Source organism: Notolepis coatsorum (genome assembly GCF_963971535.1).
Source record: "Notolepis coatsorum genome assembly, chromosome: 10".
Lineage (NCBI taxonomy): Eukaryota > Metazoa > Chordata > Actinopteri > Aulopiformes > Paralepididae > Notolepis > Notolepis coatsorum.
Window position 1 is genome coordinate 57,419,101 of NC_140174.1, and position 21,513 is coordinate 57,440,613.

Here is a 21,513-nt window from a genome sequence, read left to right on the forward strand (position 1 = left end):
AAGGACCTTAAAGTCAATTCTAAATGTTACAGGAAGCCAGTGTAAAGCGGCTAAGACTGGACTAATGTGCTCTCTCCTTTTGGTTCTAGTTAGCAGTCGGGCTGCAGAGTTTTGGATTAGCTGAAGCCTCTCTGTGGTTTTCTTAGGGAGACCTGTGAAAAGTGCATTACAGTAGTCTAACCGGCTAGATATGAATGCATGAATTAGCTTCTCAGCATCGTTCTGATTAATAAATGGTCGTACTTTTGCTATATTTCTGAGATGGAAGAACGATGTTTTCGTCACTTTGCTAATATGAGAATTGAAGTTCAGTTCTGAATCTATGACAACCCCAAGACTAGTGACCTCAGATTTGATCCAAGGGGTTAGTCCCCCCAGGTTCTTTATTAATGTTTCTTTTTTAGTTTTGGAGCCGATAATTAGAATTTCAGTTTTGTTCTCGTTTAGTTTCAGGAAGTTCTTACTCATCCATTTATTTATTGCCAGTAAGCAGTCTGTAATGGAGCTAATCGCTGTATCATTTGGTTCAGCAGATATGTACAGTTGTGTATCATCCGCATAGCTATGGAAATCTACATTATGTTCTCTGATGATATCACCCAGCGGTAACATGTAAAGGGAGAAGAGTAAAGGACCTAAGCAACTCCCTTGTGCAACTCCATAGTTGTTGTCGTATATATCAGACATGTGATCTCCTAGTTTAACATAGAATTTCCTCCCTCTGATGTATGTTTTAAACCAGCCTAGCACATGGTCTGAGAAACCGACATGGTTTTCAAGACGATCGATTAGAATATCGTGATCGATTGTATCAAATGCTGCACTGAGATCTAACAGGATAAGGATGGAGATCTTATTCTCGTCAGAGTTTAGTCTGAGGTCACTGATTATTTTGGTGAGGGCAGTTTCAGTGCTATGATATTTTCTGAATCCTGACTGAAATTCTTCTAAGATGTTGTTTTCTTCAAGAAAGGAATTTATTTGAACTGAAACTATCTTTTCAAGTACTTTACTAATGAATGGTAGGTTGGATATTGGACGATAATTTGCCATTTCATCCAAGTTAGGTTTTTTTAGTAATGGCTTTACAACTGCTGTTTTAAAGGCATCCGGGAAAATACCAGTCCTAAGGGAAGTGTTTATGATATCTAGCACAGGGCTTGACACACTATTAAATACCCGTTTGAAGAAAGCTGTAGGTATAGGGTCAATGTCTGAGGTGGAGGAGTTACATTCTGAGACAGTTTTGCAGAGTACATCTAATGTGATGCATGTGAAACTTCTCATGGTTACATTGCACGGTTTTCCGCAATCAACTTTATTTCCATCATGAGTAATGCTGGCCCTGATCAAGGTTATTTTGTTGTTAAAGAATAGTGCAAGTTCTTCACACTTAACCGTTGATGACTGAGGAGGTGTAGGGGCAGTGTTGAGTAGTACATTAATAGTGGAAAAGAGGATTCTGGAGTTTCCAGCATTTTCTGTAATGATTTTAGAGAAGTAATCTTTCCTTGCTAAGCGGATGGTTTTATTATAAGCAGTTAAAGCATCTTTGTATATATCACAGCATATGGTGGTTTTTGTTTTTCTCCATTTTCGCTCCGCTGCACGACATTTCCTTTTTTCTTCGTTGACCGTATTATAGTTTAACCAGGGCGAGGCTCTAGTTTTCTTCTTTTTCGTTTTTAATGGGGCGACAGAATTTAATATAGATGACATTGCATCATTGAGATTTTCTACCATTTCATTTAGAGAGCTGTCATGATTGTGTGGTTCATGTAGTCTGATAAGATCAATGAACTTTGATTCAGCTTTGTCGTTTAGGAGCCTCTTTTTAACTATGATTTCTTTTTTTGTTTTAGTAAGGGTTATTTGAGTATCAAAAAATATACAGTGATGGTCGGAGAGAGGTAATTCAGTTATTGAGATATTTGTTATGCTTAGCCCAGTTGTTGTTATAACTAAGTCTAGTGTATTCCCAAGCCGGTGAGTTGCATTTGTTATATGCTGTATTAGGTCAAAGCTATCCAGTAGATTTTTTAGTTCCATAGTTTTGGAGTCTGTTTTCTTATTAAAATGGATGTTCAGGTCTCCATTTAGGATCACCTCATCATATCCGGTAACACATAGTGAGATCAGTTCAGAGAGCTCCTGTATAAATACTGGTGAGTGTCTAGGCGGGCGGTATATTGTGACAATAATAGTTGATTCTGTTTTTAGTTCAATGGCAAGATATTCCATTGACATGAACTCGCCTAGTTCTGTGATTCTAAACAAGAGTTTTGAGGAGAAGATTGCTGCAACTCCTCCGCCCCTTTTATTTTTTCTGGGTATTTGAAAAAAGTTATAGTCTGGTGGACAAGCTTCTATCATCATTGATGTAGCTGTGTCATTATTTAGCCATGTCTCTACTAGGCAGATGCAATCTAAGTTATTTTCTTTAATCAGATCATTTACTAAGAAAGTTTTATTATTCAGTGATCCGACATTTAGGAAAGCTAATTTTATTTGTTGGACTTCTTTAGAGGAGGTCTGCTTTGGCTTGACCGTGATGGCCCTGAGGTTAATAGCAGGTAAACGCATTGATGGTGTATATTTTTCACCATGCCATTGGCTGGTTAGGATTACTTGTATGTTTTGAGAGATGGCATGGCAATTGTGCTATTCTGCACCGTACTGACTGTGCTGTGCTTTCGGGGACATTTGATCAGACGAGATGGCCTTGTGTGATATGGGGGGGGGGGGGGGGGGGGACGTCTTGTGCTGCTGTAATCCGTGGTGAGATTGTGTCCTTCATGACTATCTCTCGTGCTGGTATGAGCTTAATATTCTTGGAGGCCATCAAGGCATGATGCATGTTTGCTGATAGGAGCTTTGAACCTAAGCGATTTGGGAAGAAGCCATTTCTTTCATCATCATTTTATTTATTCGTACATGGAATCACCACAGTCCAACAGTAAATATTCACATAATTCACAAAAAATACCATGGCCAAAAGGAACAGGAAGAAGAAAAAATCGTATATATACCTGCCCCTACACACGTACAACACACCGATAGACATATTGTGTAAAACCAAACAGAATATACCCATTTTGCAAAAAATAAATAAAAATGTAACATCAACACAACCAAATTAAATCAACATAAATAAACCCATTTTGTCTATCTATCAGTCAAACTACATATTTAGGTTAATTCATTTACACACACACACCCCCACACACACACACTTGTATAATGTATTATACTTCTATATACTATCTAATTTCTATTTTATTATAATATAACTAAATCATACTATTTATTCTACACCATATTGGTACAGTATTATACAATATTTTAATATATTATTATTCTATGTTACGCTGCTATATACTATATTACTATACTCATACTGGCCTACACTACAACTCTATGCTACGTCATCCTGACACGCTAAACTGCAATATTATACTAAACTGTGCTATACTGTCTATGTATCTTTTCTTTGCACAACCTTTTGAAGTGAAATATATTATTGGAACTCTTTTCATTGTTCTGCAAAGAGTTCCATAGTTTGATACCTATAACTATAATTTCTTTGAAAACGTTCTGGGTTATTCCAGAAAACATTGAAGTTGTCAATGAATTTCAGGCCGTGTACGAGACATGCAGCCCCTAACCATGAATTAAAATTTAGGAGTCGACTGAATGCTTCCTGTCCTCTGCGAAAGCATGCAATTGGTCCACTGATGGACACATCAGTGTTTGTGTACACAGACTGATGTTTGTCTAGTGTGTTCATTAAACGTGTGAAATCGTCTTTCAAAGTCTCTGTGCCAGTCTTCTTTCGCAGGATGTCAAACGATCCAGAGTGAATGACAATTTTTGTTATTCCCGGTCTGATTAGTGTTGGAAGTTTTTCGGCCAGCTCTTTGACAGATGTATTGTCTAGACAGATATTTTCTGTGTTTGCCATCTCCACATACCTTGTTGTGGAATCTCCAATCAGTATACAGTCTATTTTCTGTGTGAGGTTAGCATTTTTCTTTCCAACAGTTTTGGGGCCGTTTGTTTTTGGGCTAGGCCTAGTCTGCCGGTTCTTTCCACAGTCCTGTGGCCTTGGTGAAGCCTCGTTAGCCTTCTCAATAGCCGGCATGTTAACGCTGGTCCCGTACCTTCGGCGTTGGCTACCGCGACGTTCTCGGCGCATGATAGTCTCTTCGCTGTTAGCCGTTCGCTCGGTCTGGGTCGTGTTTGCTAGCCGTGTCGCTAGTGGCTCTGTTTTCCTCGTCGTCTCGTCGTTAGCGTGTGCTCCGATGTGCCGGCTGTATGTGGCTTCCATGTCAATTTCTCATCCAACATAACACCCAACATTTTTAACTCAGATACTCTTTCAATATTAACTCCGTCAATACATAATGCCACATTGTCCTTCTTTCAATTAGTAAATATCATAAATTTAGTTTTTTCCAAATTTAGTGTAACTGAGGGGTTACAAAACCCTGACTGTATTAAAGATTGTGATAGATTAAACCACTGCTAGTTATGTACTTTAATTACTGGCCAGACAGTACATCAAATATAGATGGTGAACACCCACAAGAACACGGCATTGACACAGAAATACTATTGGAGGGTAATTTATTATTATTAGGCAACGTTAGGTTACAGAATGAGAATTAGGGTCGCGCTTGTATGGCGAAGAATATACGTAAAGTCAGTCAAGAGCATAAGTCACTAAGAATAGCAGGAATCCTACGATGGGTCTAAGCTGACGCCACCTGTTGTATAGTAGCAATTATATAGGGCAACACCGGTACCAACTGGAGACAATGGGTTTCCTCCGGGGTGTAAGGCCTGGAGGGTAGAGGAATGTTCGGGTACTCCGTCTGAGTCAACGAGGAATAAAGAGACTCCAGGTACAGGAGTCGGTGCTTGTACTCCCTTGATCAGCAGCAAAAGCAATAGTTGTAATCCAAGATGCTCGACAGCATTGATGACAGCTAGCCAGCCCCGTCCACGAGGCAGGCCCGAGTGGTAATCCTCATGAGGTTAAATCCCAAACGATAGTGGAAATCAACGGGGCTCTTCTCCGGTGGTCACGTCCCAAAGCAATATAATCCAACCAGGAATGGTTCTGCAATCGCCGACGCCGATTCTCCTGTGCACTATACTTCACATTAAACTAGGTCGAACTTGACGTTACTTCACTAAACTCTGACACTTTTACTATTCTATTCGCACATGTTCTAAACGCACGGTTGCTCACTTCAATGTTACCGAACTTGTCACACTGCTGCTTTAGATGAACTGAATGAACGAAGCGCTGCTGTTTACACATGCGCCGTATTTATACTTAAGTGAATATCTAGTCCCAACCTCAGTCCTTGTCTCGTATTACTACGCTGACTCTGGGCATGTTCTGACATGCCTGCAGTTGTCTTTGAACTTGCCGTTGGGGGCTTGCGCGTTGGCGCCTGGGGGCGCTGTCCAATAGGAGAGCGAATATTACTCTGGTCTGTACGCAGGTAAAGGGATATTCCGTGTATATATATAAATAATATACAAAGTATATCAAACGATACATAATATATATATATTCAGTTTAATCTGGCCCTTCACAACATTTAGGGATAGCTTATTGTTATCAAACCATATCTTAAGTTTACACATTTCATTTACAATGTCATCTGCTAATTTTTTAAGGTATTTTCCTGAACTGAAGAAATTTGTATCGTCAGCAAATAAAACAAATTGCAATATGTTTGACACTTCACATATATCATTAATATATAAAATAAAAAGTTTGGGCCCCAGGACCGAACCTTGAGGGACACCACATTCAATATTCATACATTCAGATGTGTAACCAGAGAGTTGTACATATTGTTGTATATTTTCAAGATAGTTACTTAACCAGTTCATCGCCACCCCTCTCACACCGTATGTTTGTAATTTAGAAATTAAAATGTGATGATCTATCGTATCAAATGCTTTTTTTAAGTCAATAAACACCCCTATTGTGTAATTCCTCTCATCTACTGCTGTGGTTATTTCTTCATATATATTCATTAAGGCTAAGGCTGTTGATCGATTTGCCCTGAATCCATACTGACTCTCACTCAGCAGGTTATTCTTTTCAATAAAACTATCTAATTTATGAGCAAACACTTTTTCAAGAATCTTGGAAAATTGTGAAAGCAAAGACACTGGTCTGTAGTTGGTAAAGCTGTGTTTGTCCCCAGATTTAAATAGAGGAATAACCTTTGCTATTTTCATTCTGTCTGGAAAGGTGCCTGTTTGAAAGGAATGATTAAAAATATGACACAGGGGGTTAATTATACAATCAATGGTCTTCTTCACAATCATCATGTCAATTCCATCACTGTCAGTTGATGTCTTATTTTTTTAATTTAATGCTATTTCTATAATTTGTCTTTCACTCACATGTCCTAGAAACATAGACTGCAACACTTTACTTTCCCCTGTCCAGTCTTTATTTGCTTTCCCTTCATTATGACTTTGGATATTCTTAGCAAGGTTTGGGCCTACATTTACAAAAATGAATTAAATTCATTTACCACTTCATTCACGTTTTTAATAACCGTATTGTTGTCATTAATGAAGTAATTGGGTAAATCTGCAGATACAGCTTTGCTTCCAATGACATTTTGTAAAATCTTCCAAGTTTCTTTGATATTATTTATATTTTCCTTTAAGACATTATTATAGTGTTCTTTCTTTGCATTTCTAATTATAGTAGTTAATTTATTTTTGTAAGCTTTATATTGATTTTCAGCCTTTTTTGTTCTTAATTTGATAAAATCTCTATAGAGTTTGTTTTTCTTTTTACTTGCATTTTGTAAGCCCTTTGTCGTCCAGGGTTTTATTTTATAATTACATTTTTGCTTCCGTACTACCATTGGACAGTGTTCTTCATACAGCGACAAGTAAATGTCCAAAAATGCCTCATATGCAGCATTTACTTCTTCCACATAAACCCCTTTCCACTCCTCATTAACCAGATCATTCCTGAACTTGGCTATTGTGTCATCAGTTCTTACCCTTGTGTATCTAAGGGAGTTTTCTTCCTTCTTTGTCTTAATTTGACAGTCATATATTACAAATATAGGTAAGTGGTCACTAATATCATTTATCACAAGTCCGCTTTTAATATTGTTCTCCAAAGTGTTTATAAAAATATTGTCAATTAATGTAGCACAAGTTGAGGTTACTCTACTGGGTTTTGTGATCAGTGGGTAGAACCCTCTGCCATATAGAGCATCCACAACATCTGACGTGCAGTGATTAGATTACTTTAAGAGATCAATGTTAAAGTCTCCACAAATCAGACATGTTTTGCTCTCATTTAACCCATTCAATAACTCTTCCAAACTGTCTTTAAATGATTCTATGCTTGACCCTGGTGTTCTGTATACACAAGTAACAACAATATTCTTCACCTTATCCATTTCAATTTCCACAGTTATACCTTCCATTAAGTCATCGATTACTATACTTTGCACTTGTTTACATTTCAAGTCACTGTCCACATACAGGGCCACGCCCCCTCCCCTTTTGTTGTTTCTATCCAGGTGATACAGCTCATAACCCTCCAAGTGAAAATCAGCACAATTCTCCTGCTTTAACCACGTTTCAGATAATGCTATAACTGAAAATCTATTATTAAATGTTTTTAAGTATTCATTAATCTTGGTGAAATTTGCATAAAGGCTTCTACAATTTAGGTGTATCAACGAAAACCTATTTTCTGGTTTAACAATGTCATTAAGCTGTTCATCTGTATAATATTTACAGGTATTATTAATTGCATTAAACACATGGGTCTCAGGATCAACATCATATTCAAAATCATATATTTCTTCCGTATCCGACATTGTGGTTATGTACTTGATTTCCGGGCTTCAGTGAGCCTACTTCTTTAAAGTCACCCATTGTATGTATGTATCTCCAAATACAATTCCACCCAAGTTGACCATACCATACAGCTGGCCAACATGAGCCCTTGGCTGCCCAAGACACATCTCCATAGTCCATGCTGTAGTTGTCCACAATGCCTCTCCACAAAAGTAGTCCATGCCATAACTGTCCGTGGAAAACATATACACACCCAGATCCAAAATTGAAAACAATAGTCCATGTCCATAGTCGAGCAAAAAGTAATTCAAGTTTTCTCTTTCAGTCTGCAGTATCCATGCATTCAACATGCGGTAGGAAACAGAATCCCAGTCCAAAAAAAGAAAATGGAATCCCAATAGACAGTATTGATAAAAAATAATCCATGATATCTCTTTCAGACCATAGGTTCTATGCCAACCAAAGAATGCCATAAAGTTGATGTGGTCTATGAAAAAGCCAAAAAAACAAAGAACATCTTCCACATGTCCAGACAGAAAATATCTTGGCCATACAGGCCTACCAGAAAAAACTCAGTCAATAAGGTAAACAGCATGAATGAAATCCATGCTATCAAGTCATCGGTCCCAAAAAAAACATATATAGGCATTGTCACTTGTATTGCTCCAGATCATTCAGATTTCATACCGCAACCACCCTGGCTTGCTCTGGTGGTCCGTTTAACTTTATAAATACTTTTCCATTTCTTGACCAGGTTGCTTGGATCTTTTTTTGCTTTCTGAGGGCACGGCCATACCAAGCTATTTCAGAATTCTTCTTTGTTAGGTGCTCGTTTATATACACTCCAGTATCTTTACGTTTTTTGGATTGTCTCAACACTTCAACCTTATGCTTTCGATTTGCAAGCTTGACAACAATCGTGGTCTTGGTGTTTTTTTTGTCCTTGCTTGGGAGAATGTGACAAGCCGAGATGTGCTGGCTCTCTAAGGGAATGTTCTTACTTCTCATGTATTGAACCACTTGCTGCTCTACTGTATACAGTTCCTCAGGTGGTGCATGTTACGACCCTGGCTCAAAGGCACGCAACCTATGTGCAAACCGACACCAAAACCCGTGTTTAACCCAAAAGACTACTTTAACAATGAATTACTGGTACAAACTAAAGAACAAAGAAAGGGAAAAAGTCTCGGTTAGAACACACTCCTCTAGCCACCGTCAGAGTGCATGTGTGTCTCAGAGACTGGTTTTAACCTGCCAGCAGGTATCCAATCAGCAGTAATTAGCTAATTAGCAGCCCTCACCTGCATGCCCAGTGACACAGGAGTGATCAAGCTCATGGTACATAACACCTCCCCCACCAAAATGGTTGCCCAAGAGGCAACCATCACACATCAAACCCATAAACAAAAAATATTGTGACCCATTAGTTGCCAGGGCCACTACCACAACAGCGATAACGGGCCGGCCCCTGTCGAACACGACCACCAACCGTGTCGCATGCTCCCCACTGTGAAACATTTGCCAATGCTGTGTAAAACAAAAAACAACCCTGTCCCGACTCTCGGGCAAGCTAGACCTCACAAAAGGTTCTGCCACTGCGGTATATGGCTGGAGTGGGGCAGGCGTCTCCTCCCCTGAGGCGTAAGACTTAGGACCCCATCGACAAACCAAGACCTTATCATATATGAACTCCATTTCAACAGGCCCCTCCACCGATACCGACCTGTCAAAAATAGACTGCAAACCTAAATCAATTTGAGAGCTAAGATCACTGCGCTCAACAGGACAGAACACAGAAAAACAAAAACCATAGATCTCTGATACCACCACAGCGCCCATATCCATCCCACCTGGCACTGGCAGTTCAGGATACTGAAAACCGTGAACATCCAGAGTAGGATGTACCACCTCAGGTACAGCCCCACCGTCCCTGGAACATGGCAATACATCAGTCACAAAAGCGTCTGGAACACCATCTAAAATGGCGTCACACAAAATAACATTGTCCTGATCAAAATGGCTGCCACTCATCAGACCAGGTCACGAAGGTGCCTCCTGCTCCACAGGACACAGGTAACTAGGTTGACTATCACACCTAGTGCATGGCAGAGAGTCAGTGTGGACACGTGAATGAATGTCAGAATCATCAACTGACATACTGGGACCATCCCTGCCCACAAGTGAAACATCAGGGACAATAGAGCTACTGTGGGAAGGCTGGCAGCCTAAGTCAGGCCTTGTAGCCTCTTCAACTAGAACGGTGTCACTTGAATCAACAGCATCTCTCATAGCATCCTTCCCACACTCATCCTCCAATTCGTTCGTGGCCTCATCCACCGTACAGGCTGGGAATACCTTGAGACACTGCGCTGCCAGATCATCTCCTGCCACATGCCTATCCGGCACGCATGTCAACTCTGGTTTCACCACCGGGCCTGACACAAAGGCACAATCAAGAGAATCATTATACAGAGGTACATCCACAGTGTGCTTTCCAAAATTCTCAACAGGTACACTTTTCAATTCAACAAAGAATGTGTCACTAAGTGTAATGTCACAAGTCGAAGTATCAACAACATCACTTTTGTCCTTTGACATTGCCCGTGTCACAGCACACACAGGGAACACTCCTGGATGTTTCTGTGCCAGCTCATTAGGGACCTCAGAAACCACAGGAATGGGAGTTACAACTGGAGTAGCCAACACTTTGTCACCAGCCAAATCATTCCCTAGAATGAAGGACACCCCTCTTATGGGAATGTGAGAACATACCCCCACAACAACATTGCCTGATACTAAGGGAGAATTGAGTGTGACCTCATGCAAAGGTGCATCCACAAATCCACCTCCAAAGTCACGAACAACGACACCGGAATGCAAAGAAGACTTTTCTGAAAACGGCAAAATCCCCTCCAGAATGAGGGACTGAAAAGCTCCGGTATCTCTCCAAATTGTTATAGCCTGTTTGGACTCTAGTGCATTAGTCAGGGAAACAAATCCGTCCATCATAAATCCTGAGGAACCCTCGAGCTCTTTGTCCACACGTTTGATACTTTCCTCATCACCCTCTAACGTTGGCATAGGTGTTCTGCATATGGTTTCTACCAGAGCCACCGTTCTGACATTTTTCTGTTCAAGCACCGGGCACCCAGCAACGATATGACCAGGCTCTTTACAGTAGAAACATATAATCCCTTCTGGGAATGCACTAGCAGAACCACCCCGCCTAGGAGGTGAAGTTAACTGACCAGCAGACACAGGTTTTGGGAAACGGCCCCCCTGAACAGGACGCCTATCCCTGGACTCAACACGGTAGTCCTCCACAAAAACGGACTTGTGTGTCAACACAAACTCATCAGCGAAGACAGCAGCGTCTCCTATCTTCGATACCCTACGCTCGTTTAGATGAGTATCACGGTATCAGGAACACATCTTTTAAATTCCTCTAGGAGAATCAACTGTCTAAGCTGCTCTCTTGACTCTGCTTTCTGAGAGGTGCACCACCTGTCAAACAGGTTCTCCTTCTCTCTTCCAAATTCAACATACGACTGTCCCTCCGACCTGCGATAACCTCTAAAACGCTGACGATAGGCCTCTGGGACTAACTCATAAGCCCTCAATATGGAAGCTTTAACAAGCTCATAGTCAGCACTTTGTTCAAGGGACAGAGCAGTATAGGCTTCTTGCGCCCTACAAACAAGAACACACTGCAGCAGCAGTGTCCAGGCTGTATCAGGCCACCTCAAGGTGGTTGCCAGCCACCCGTTCAAAAAGGGGAAAATACTTTTCCACATCCTTCTCAACAAAAGGAGCTCAGCACCATCCTAATATTCTTGCCCACATCAAAACCGGAACGCGACTCTGAATGCAGAGCACCCGCCTGCAAGACAGCGTGCTTATAATCAAGCTCCTTCTGCGCACGTTCGTGCTCTAAGTCCTTCAAGTAACGCTCTTGTTGTAGCTGTCTCTCCTTAAAGGTCAACCTTCAGGTTGTATTTTTGTTCAATAAACAATGTGGACTAGGCCAACAGTGACTTTCATGAAGAATGGAAAAAAAAGTATTGAAATTGACCCAGTTTTAGCGTTTTTATCAAACATTTTGTCTGCCCAACACAATCACCACGCATGTGCATATTTTAATCAATGGTTCATAACATGCGTGTGTAATCGAAATGATTGTCACAACAGGTGCAGGGCACCAGGGGGCTCACCAGGGGGCGCTGAGAGTCACACACAGCTAGTGGCAGGCACTGATATATGCTTGCTACTACTAGCCGAATGAAAATGTATCTGTTTCACCTAACACTATTGCTCCGTGATTATAGCCACCCATCTCTAAAGCCACAACCACGTTACCATATTTGTAATAATGTAAATCATTGTGTCGTTGTACACATATTGTGTTTATAACGTTAGTAGCTAACATAGCTTAGCTTGGTAGCTATTGTGCTAACAAAATATCCCGACATCCGGCTCGCTGGCCGGCATGAACGGCCGACCCAAAATGGTTCTCTCCTCTCTGTACACCCCGTCCCCACGGGTACCCTGCCGGGGGGCCCATGGACGCGACAACGGCGACAATGGTGGCAGCCTGTAGAGTGCTCGAGCCCGTAAAGGCTAGTGGTACACGAACGATAGCTATGAGCTAACAACGGCTACCGCTGTTGTCGCGTCCACAAGCTCCTCCGCAGGACACCCGCGAGGACAGGGGCACACAAAGAGGAGAGAACCATAGGCTAACGTCAGTGTAGTGGTCCCGACTGCAGGCAGCAGGGACGGCGGAGCTATATAGGCTAACTGTGATGCACCGAGTGGGCCACCATTGAACTAGTACTATGACCCGGACGGGCAAGGCATTTCCTGAAGTGACGTCACGGCCGTGCTAGCTTTTAGATTCGGCTCATTAATATGCACCTGTAGTGACGTCGGCGTTTGATAAGCTTTTTTGATTCGCGCGTGCATGTTATTCGTGCGTGGACCTTTTTAACTCTTTCAGAGTGGCATTTCCGGTGTCAAATGGAAAAAAATAAATAATGAAATTATATACCAATGATGTAAACTACCCATAATTGATCAGTAGGGTTTAACCTGGAGGTTGGGCTTTAAGCTCACGCTCCTTAAGCTCACGCTCACGCTCATGCTCACGCTCCTCTCTCCTCTCTCTCTCCTTAAGCTCACGCTCCTTAAGCTCACGCTCACGCTCTCTCTCCTTAAGCTCACGCTCCTTAAGCTCACGCTCCTCTCTCCTCTCCTCACGCTCTTGCTGTAGCTGTCTTTCCTTAAATTCTAACTCTCTAGGTCTCCACTCACCCTCCGCCACCGCAGACAGCAGCGGAGACACGTCAGACAAAGGAGGCTCCTCCACCCTCGCCGCAAGCACCTGCTCCCTAACGAGCAAAGCCCTCAAAGCACCCAAGGCAGTCGGTTTCAAACACTTCTCACTGGCAGTAAGCTCCACCTTGTAGTGCACAGCAAGCTCCAGAAGCTGTTCCTTGGAAAACCTTTCCAACAACTCATCAGAAGGGTGATCAACAAAATCCTTTATGGAAGCCATCCCTACTGCACCAGCGCCACAACCTGCTCACTTTAGAGTCACCAAAAACACCCTAGCATACACACAATTTACCTGAGAACCACTGAAGAACCACGAAGAACCACTGAAGAGCCACGAAGAACCACTAAAGAGCCACTAAAGAACCACTGAAGAACCACCGAAGACCGCTGAAGCACCCCTTGTTAGCGTTAGCATGCTAATGCCAATACCAATAACTACAAGGAGACACGGTGGAAATGTGTGCTCTACTGAACGCACCTTTCTAATTTGCAAAAAATAAAATAAAAAACAACCACCCTGAATAACTAAGTGTGTCATACGCGCAGGAGGTCAGGTGCTAACAGGTAGGCTATCCAAACACTCAAAACAAAAGAAATAAATACAACAAACAAATTCAAACAGGTGCCCCTTATAACCTGATACGACTACTTACGCTTCTACATCTAAACTGCAGTCAAAACGGCTCACCACATGTCTACATCGAGGTACTTGTGAACAAAATTGGGCACACAAACCCCTTTCACTGTGTATTGATCTACCGACCCCCTGGGAAAAATAGCTCGTTCCTCGCTGATTTTGGTGACTTTCTAGCATCCATTATTCGCTTGGACAGGGTCTTGCTGATTGGAGACTTTAATATCCATGTAAACAAGAGCTCTGATAACTTTGCCACTGACTTTTTAAATGTTACGAACTCGTTTCATTTCACCCAGCACATCTCCGGTCCGACGCATTGCAAAGGCAACACGTTAGACCTTGTGTTCACAATCGGGTTAAAAGTCAGCAATGTTAGCACAGAGGAGTTATTGGTGTCCGATCACAGCTGTATTTTGTTTAGCCTAGCGTTCGATAATGACTTTGTTCCATTGAAGTGTGTTAAAAGCTCTCGTATTATTAATAGCACAGCTATAGATAGCTTCCTTGCTAGCTATGATAAAAATGTTTTGGTGTCCTCTGTTGATGACGTTGATTGTCTGGTTAACAAATTCAACACACACTGCGCGGCCATTTTAGATGACGTAGCGCCCCTAGCAACATGCAGCGTTCGTCCTGTGAACCCCTCCCCCTGGCTTGACAACAACATCTGTGAGCTCAGGCGTAACTGCCGCAGAGCAGAGAGACGCTGGAAAACCTCTCATTTAGAAGTTCATCGTTTATACCTCAAAGAGCTGAGGGCTGAGTTTAATAACTCAGTAAATTCCGCCAGGGCTACCTATTTCAGTAATTTAATCTCATCCAACAAGCACAATCCCAGAGTATTATTTAAAACCATTAACACACTTGTCAGCCCCCCCCCCCCACCCCCTACACCAGTGCTGTCAAATGAGGACTGTAACCGCTTTCTTCAATTTTTTGTCACCAAGGTTGCAAACCTAATGGCAAACATCACTCCTTCACTATCCCCCCTTCCCCTCCATCCCACCACTCAAGCATCCCTGAGCGATTTCTCACCTGTCTCTCTGGATGATCTCACCATCTTAGTCACCTCCATGAAAACCTCCTCAAGCCCCCTAGACATCCTTCCTACATCCATGTTTAAGGAAGTTTTCTGCTCTGTTGGCCCCAGTCTAGTCACTATCATAAACTCATCCCTAGCCTCTGGTTCTGTCCCAATCTATTTTAAGGAGGCAGTTGTACAGCCACTCCTTAAAAAGCCCAACCTAGACCCCACCATCCATAACAATTTCAGACCCATCTCCAAGCTGCCTTTTGCATCAAAGGTGTTAGAAAAGGTTGTAGCCAACCAGCTCACCACCCACATGTCGCAAAATAACATCTGTGACAAATTCCAATCTGGCTTCCGCAAATTCCACTCCACTGAATCTGCCCTTCTCAGAGTATCCAATGATCTCCTGATGTCTGCTGACTCTGGTGAATGCTCTGTTCTGGTCCTGTTGGACCTGAGCGCAGCGTTTGACACGGTCAACCACAACATCCTTTTGGACAGGCTCAGGGAGTGGGTGGGCATCTCTGGGAGCGCTCTAAACTGGTTTGCCTCTTATCTAAAGGTGAGAACGTTCTCGGTGGCTGTGGGTCCTTTTAAATCTGACCCAACCCCCCTCTCATGTGGGGTACCACAGGGATCGGTGCTAGGACCACTCCTTTTTGCCATCTACATGCTTCCCCTAGGCCTCCTCATCAATAAATTCACCGGCATTAAATACCACTGCTACGCAGACGACATACAACTACTCTGCTCTTTTAAACCCGACAACTTGGAGAAACTCAGCCTTCTCCAGGAGTGCCTGCTCGGCATTGAGAGCTGGATGGGGAGTAACTTCCTCCAGTTAAATGCAAAAAAAAAGGTGCTGATCGTAGCAGCTGAAAAGACTGCAGCTAGAGTGGCCACTCACTTGGGGTCCCTTAAAGCAGGGGTTCCCAACCTTTTTTCCCCCAGGGACCCCCAAACATCTCTGATGAAATTCCTGGACCCCCCACCTAATAAAATACCATAAAATACTTTTTTTTGTCATTTTAATACTTTTTTTTGTCATTTTAATAACAAACTGCTTATACACAGGCATATGCATCATAATTAGACCCACTATGCTTCTTTGACTTGTGCCTTCAATCAACAAATCTCATCTTGCACCATATGTATTTCAAAATGTTGGCCAATATTCAAATCCTGTATTCATCCTCTCAAATCAGGCCCTAATGGTGAACGGTTTGCATTTATGTTGAATGAAGTAAGAATCCACTGCAGTAAAAATATCCTCACCTCGAGTGGTGGTAGTAAGGTTGACTGACACAGCGTTTCCGTTAGCCGGTAATTACCGGTATTTGACCGGCAAAATCTGTTGAAGTCCGACATATTTACTCTCTCCGGTCTTAATGTCCGGTGAAAATAATTCCCTGAGTCTAAGCACAATTTGATTATTTGAATTGTATTAAAATAGGCTAAAATTAAATAGCCTATGCGATGAACGAAACGATCATTACATTTGTTTCCTCGTTGCTTCTAATAATGACAACGACGTCGTCAGCGAGAGCTTAGTGCTGGGTGTGCGAACTTTTGTGAAGCTGCAGAGCCAGAGCACTATCAGCACAATGCAGTATTCCAGCAGTACTCCAATTCAGCCATTTTCAGCCAATGTTGGGTGGGGGGGCGCTGCTGTGCGGTTCCCAGAAAAGAGCCAATAACACTGAATCAGCTTCTCTGCAGCGCCATACTCTTTGCAAATAAGTCGTTGCGAGGTGGAGAGAGTCGTCACGCAAACCACGATAATGTTGCCGTCTCTCTGCTTTCTCAGTTCTTCGCTTGATATAATTAATACAAATGTCCAATATAACGGAATTCGTTAGCTCATAAAAATGTGATTATAACAGACTGCTGTTTAGTGTCGGACCGACTGCCCACATACGCGGTCTATTTTATTTCAAGTCAGCAGCAGCACGGAGTATCGAGGGACTTATTTTATTTGGAATATATTAATGACTGTATACGTGAAGTTGAACATTATGATATGTGTGACGTGTCTGATACAACGAGGTGAAGCGATGTCGACTCGAGATTCATTTGGGGGTGCGTGTGACAGAGCTGCTGCAGCGGGAGCCTGCGGGGCGGGAGCTTGATGCTGGTAGCGTATCGCACTAACTTGAGAGGCGAGATATAGTAATTTGATTCTGCAAATCAATTTCTCATTCTTCGCTTGATGTAATTAATACACATGTCCAATTATAACGGAATTCGTTAGCTCATAAAAATGTGATTATAATAGACTGCTGTTTAAAACTCTGACCGGAATATCTCGAATATGTCCGGTGATAGAAATCTTGCAGGACACTCAGACCGGCACGAATATGTTCTAACGGAAACGCTGATGAGAATGTCCTGCTTCAGATCCTCATTTTCGATATACTGCACATAAACGATGAGCACAGCCTCGTCTGCGACAGTTGTAGTTTCATCAAGTTGTATGGCAAATGGACCCTTTCTAAGCTTTTCTGACAGCTGCTGCTCGCAATCACTTGACATCTTATCAATTCGGTCTTTCACTACATTGTTCGAGAGTGGTACTGATTTTAGTTTATCCGCCACCTGTGGGCCACACAGTTTCTAAACCATTTTGATGCAGGCTGGTTTGATGAGCTGCTCGCCAATATTGTGCGGTTTCTTTGCTTTTGCAATTAAAAGCGAACACTCAAAGGAGGCTTCGGTAGCCTTCTGTAAATCACTGCCACCCCTGCTCCACGCTACTCTAACATCAACAGGCTTGTTCGCCTTGAGAGACTGTTCTTTCCTCCGAAAAAAGTCTGGATCCTTCCCAACGGTTTCTGGGTGCTTAGACGCCTGATGTCTCTTCAGCTTGCTGGGCTTCAGGCTCGAGTATGCCAACTTTTCTCCACAAATCACACACTCAGGTCGTTTGTCTGGTCCCTCAGTGAAGCCCATGGTGATGTAATTTTTGCGATTGCTGTAGGTCCTAACTTTTTTTGCAGATGAGCTGCCGTCATCTCCTTTTCGTTTGTCACACATTTTCGCCTCTGGCGGCTGACTGCAGACGAGCCGAGAAAGTTAACTAGCGAGCTAGGCTAGCTACGGAAAGTGATACAGTCAACTGATTCGCGTTTTAGCGGCTACCCAGTAGCCTACTGTTAACGTTCAAAAATCATGTCTAGATGTTTATTTATCTTTATTTTTTATTGTAGTGGAGAGACTATTCATGCTTCTGATGATAAAAATATGCTAATTAAATATTTCTCTGAAAGAAAAAAAAAGAAAAAATTTAAAAAAAAAAGAAAAAAATACCTCAAATCATCTGTGGTCTGGCGGACCCCCTGCGCCCCCTGGCGGACCCCCAGGGGGTCCGCGGACCCCAGGTTGGGAATCACTGCCTTAAAGACAACATACGTCCCCACCTGAGAAACCTGGGTGTTGTCTTCGACCAGGCCATGAACCTAGACAAACATGTCAAAACACTCACACGCACCTGCTTCTTTCACCTCAGAAACATTGCAAAACTACGCACCATCATATCTCACTCTGAACTAGAACTGTCCGTGCATGCTTTTATTTCCTCTAGGCTTGACTACTGCAACTCACTTTTCACCTGTCTCACCAAATCATCCACAGATAAACTACAAATGGTCCAAAATGCTGCAGCCAGGCTACTCACAAGGTCAAAAAAATCATGCCACATCACTCCCATTCTGGTATCCCTGCACTGGCTCCCGGTACACTATAGAATTCACTTCAAAGTCCTCACTTTCACTTTCAGAGCACTTCACGGTCAGGCCCCCATCTACATCACTGAACTCATCCATCCCTACACAAACACCCGCTCACTCAGATCTGCCGATCAGCACCTCCTGGTGGTCCCCAGGTCCAGGCTTAAAACAAGGGGTGATCGAGCCTTCCAGGTGACAGCACCAAGGCTCTGGAACGCTCTCCCCCCGGACCTGCGAATTGCCCCCTCTGAGAACTCTTTTAAAAAACAATTAAAAACACATTTGTTCAGACAGGCTTTTGGTCATGCATAGGCACTTTTTCTTGTCCTCACTGTTCTATAGTTTTGTTTTAATTAGTGACTCATGATTTTATCCAAATTCTTTTATTCTACTTTTTCTATCTGGTTTCACTGTTTTTAACTGCTGTTTGTTGTTGTTGTCATTTATTTCTGATTTTGTTTTTATTGTGTTTTTATATTAAGCTGTAGTGTAAAGTACCCTGTGAATTCGTGCTGTGAAGGGTGCTATATAAATAAAGGTAATTAATTCATTCATACCCTAAAAAACACTAAATCAGGCCCTACCACACTACCTGTGTTTTCTGGCCCCCTATCCTACCTACCCTTAAGCTAATGCCCTGTAGACCTAACCATCTTCAACCACACCTGCTACCAGCCAAAGATCATATTGACCATCCACCCGTCAAGTATATGGTATGGTACAAGACAAGTAGATGGTGCTAATCATTTCTCTGACTGCCCCAGGAGTATGTGGTGCACAGGAAGCTAACAAACAACCAGAAAATAATGTCCCTACCTACATGTGGTGTGCACTAAACTATATATTTTAACAGCATTAAGTAGTCACATCAAATTACAAACAAATAAGGGCATACTCACCTGTTTGATGATCGGCTCAAGCCCCCACGTTACACAACATGTAACGAACACCACCCACACTATAGCACCACGACACACCATGCAAAAAAATAAAAAAAACGCCAAACAAATTCTAGGGGTATTTGTTTCCAAATTCACTCCCGGACGAGCGCCCAACTGTTACGACCCTGGCTCAAAGGCACGCAACCTATGTGCAAACCGACACCAAAACTCGTGTTTAACCCAAAAGACTACTTTAACAATGAATTACTGGTACAAACTAAAGAACAAAGAAAGGGAAAACGTGACAAGTCTCGGTTAGAACACACTCCTCTAGCCACCGTCAGAGTGCATGTGTGTCTCAGAGACTGGTTTTAACCTGCCAGCAGGTATCCAATCAGCAGTAACTAATTAGCAGCCTCACCTGCATGCCCAGTGACACAGGAGTGATCAAGCTCATGGTACATAACAGTGCATCCTCACCTTGTCGGTCACCGGCTGTTGCTCATCAGCACGAGAGTACTGCTCCAAGTCGTCAATCCTTTGTTCCATCAGTTCGATCTTCTGGTCCCTTTGGTTGATTGTGGCCTTCAACTCACGAACCTCCTTCATTAGTTTCATGATGTCACCTTGTTGTTTTACCACTTTGCTGATCTCCTCAGACATCAAGTTTAGTGATTTTTTTAATTCTTCAAATTCCTCTGCCAGTTTTTTGATGGTCATAGTCATCTTTGCTCCAGCCGGTCACAAGTAGACAAAGAAAAAGGCTTAATGAGATGCTACTATGTTTCAAACCACCATGTGCTGCTCCCAGGCCTTTAACAATGTCCTTGTTCAAAATACACCAACTTGCAAAGATTTACCCAAAAACTGGAAATAAACATTACTTTGCCATCAGTGGTGATTTAATTCTGTATGGATGGCACTGTATTTTGGTGATTTCTAAAGGATTGTAAAGTATTTCAGGAAACCCTGAGCAGAGGAAAGGTAGTGGCAGCCATTTGTATGCTCTCTCCTAGGGCTGTCTTAAATACTTCGAAGCTTCGTTCGATGGGCATGGGATTCGAATGGGAAAATAAAATTTGAATATATAAAATAAATAAATAAAAAAGAAAAAACCAATATAGCTATATATATATATTTTTTTTGCAAAATCAACTCTGCCTCTCTTTGTTAACTACAACAAGCAATGCTGTTTGTTATTTAAGATGAGGTCAGACTCGGCACTGACAGATTTGTGTTCATTGTGCTGCTTTTATAAAGCCTCAAGTGACGGCTTACAATATTTCATGAAAGCAAAGTGTTTCGTTTCTCTAAGATTTAAAAAGGTTTAAACTTTACAGCACTGACAAAGTTGAACAAAGTGCTGTACAAGTCCCACAACATAAAACAATTCAAAAGAAAAAAAAAATTTAATATTTTTTTTATTAATTTTCTTTTTTCGAAGCTTAGAATTAAAATCTAATCTCGGCCCTGAAGCTTCGAATGCCAAAAACAAATTCGAAGGTCAGCCCTACTCTCTTCCCCCCCCCCCTCTCTCTCTCTCTCTCTGGTACCCTTGAGGAGTCTGTCATCATGCCTTTTGTGTGCACCTAATGGATCATATTCAAACGGTGGCCATTTTGCTCTTATGTCATGCTCAGGTTGGGATTTCTTGAGAATAAAAGTCAATGGCTTGAGACAATTCAAAATTTGTTTAATTTTTTTCTCTTTTGTTTGTTTTCTCTTGCTTCGTTCTTTTGTTTTTCTTTTTCTCATGCTTTCTTTTTTTTGTATTTTATTTCTTTATTATTTTTTTAAACATAACATAAAATTAGACACACAAGCATTAACAGTAAATATCCAAAGTAAATCACAGGACTATACATTCCATTTGAATCAATATAAATGTAGTTTACGAGATATATACCTAATACTTGCAATCCAATCCAATACATACATATGCTCTTGCTCGCTCTTCCCCCCAGGACCCCCACTTGGATAATCCATCCATTTTCATTCGTTTCTAACCAGGAACTACAATTCATATGCTAGCCTTTATTCTCT

General features: G+C 42.0%; 1 protein-coding gene across 2 annotated transcripts in view; it reads left to right on the top strand.

Annotated features, from left to right (window-relative positions):
• Positions 1 to 21,513, top strand: part of ndel1a (nudE neurodevelopment protein 1-like 1a) — a 133,253-nt gene that overhangs the window by 89,250 nt on the left and 22,490 nt on the right. The window lies entirely within an intron of this gene.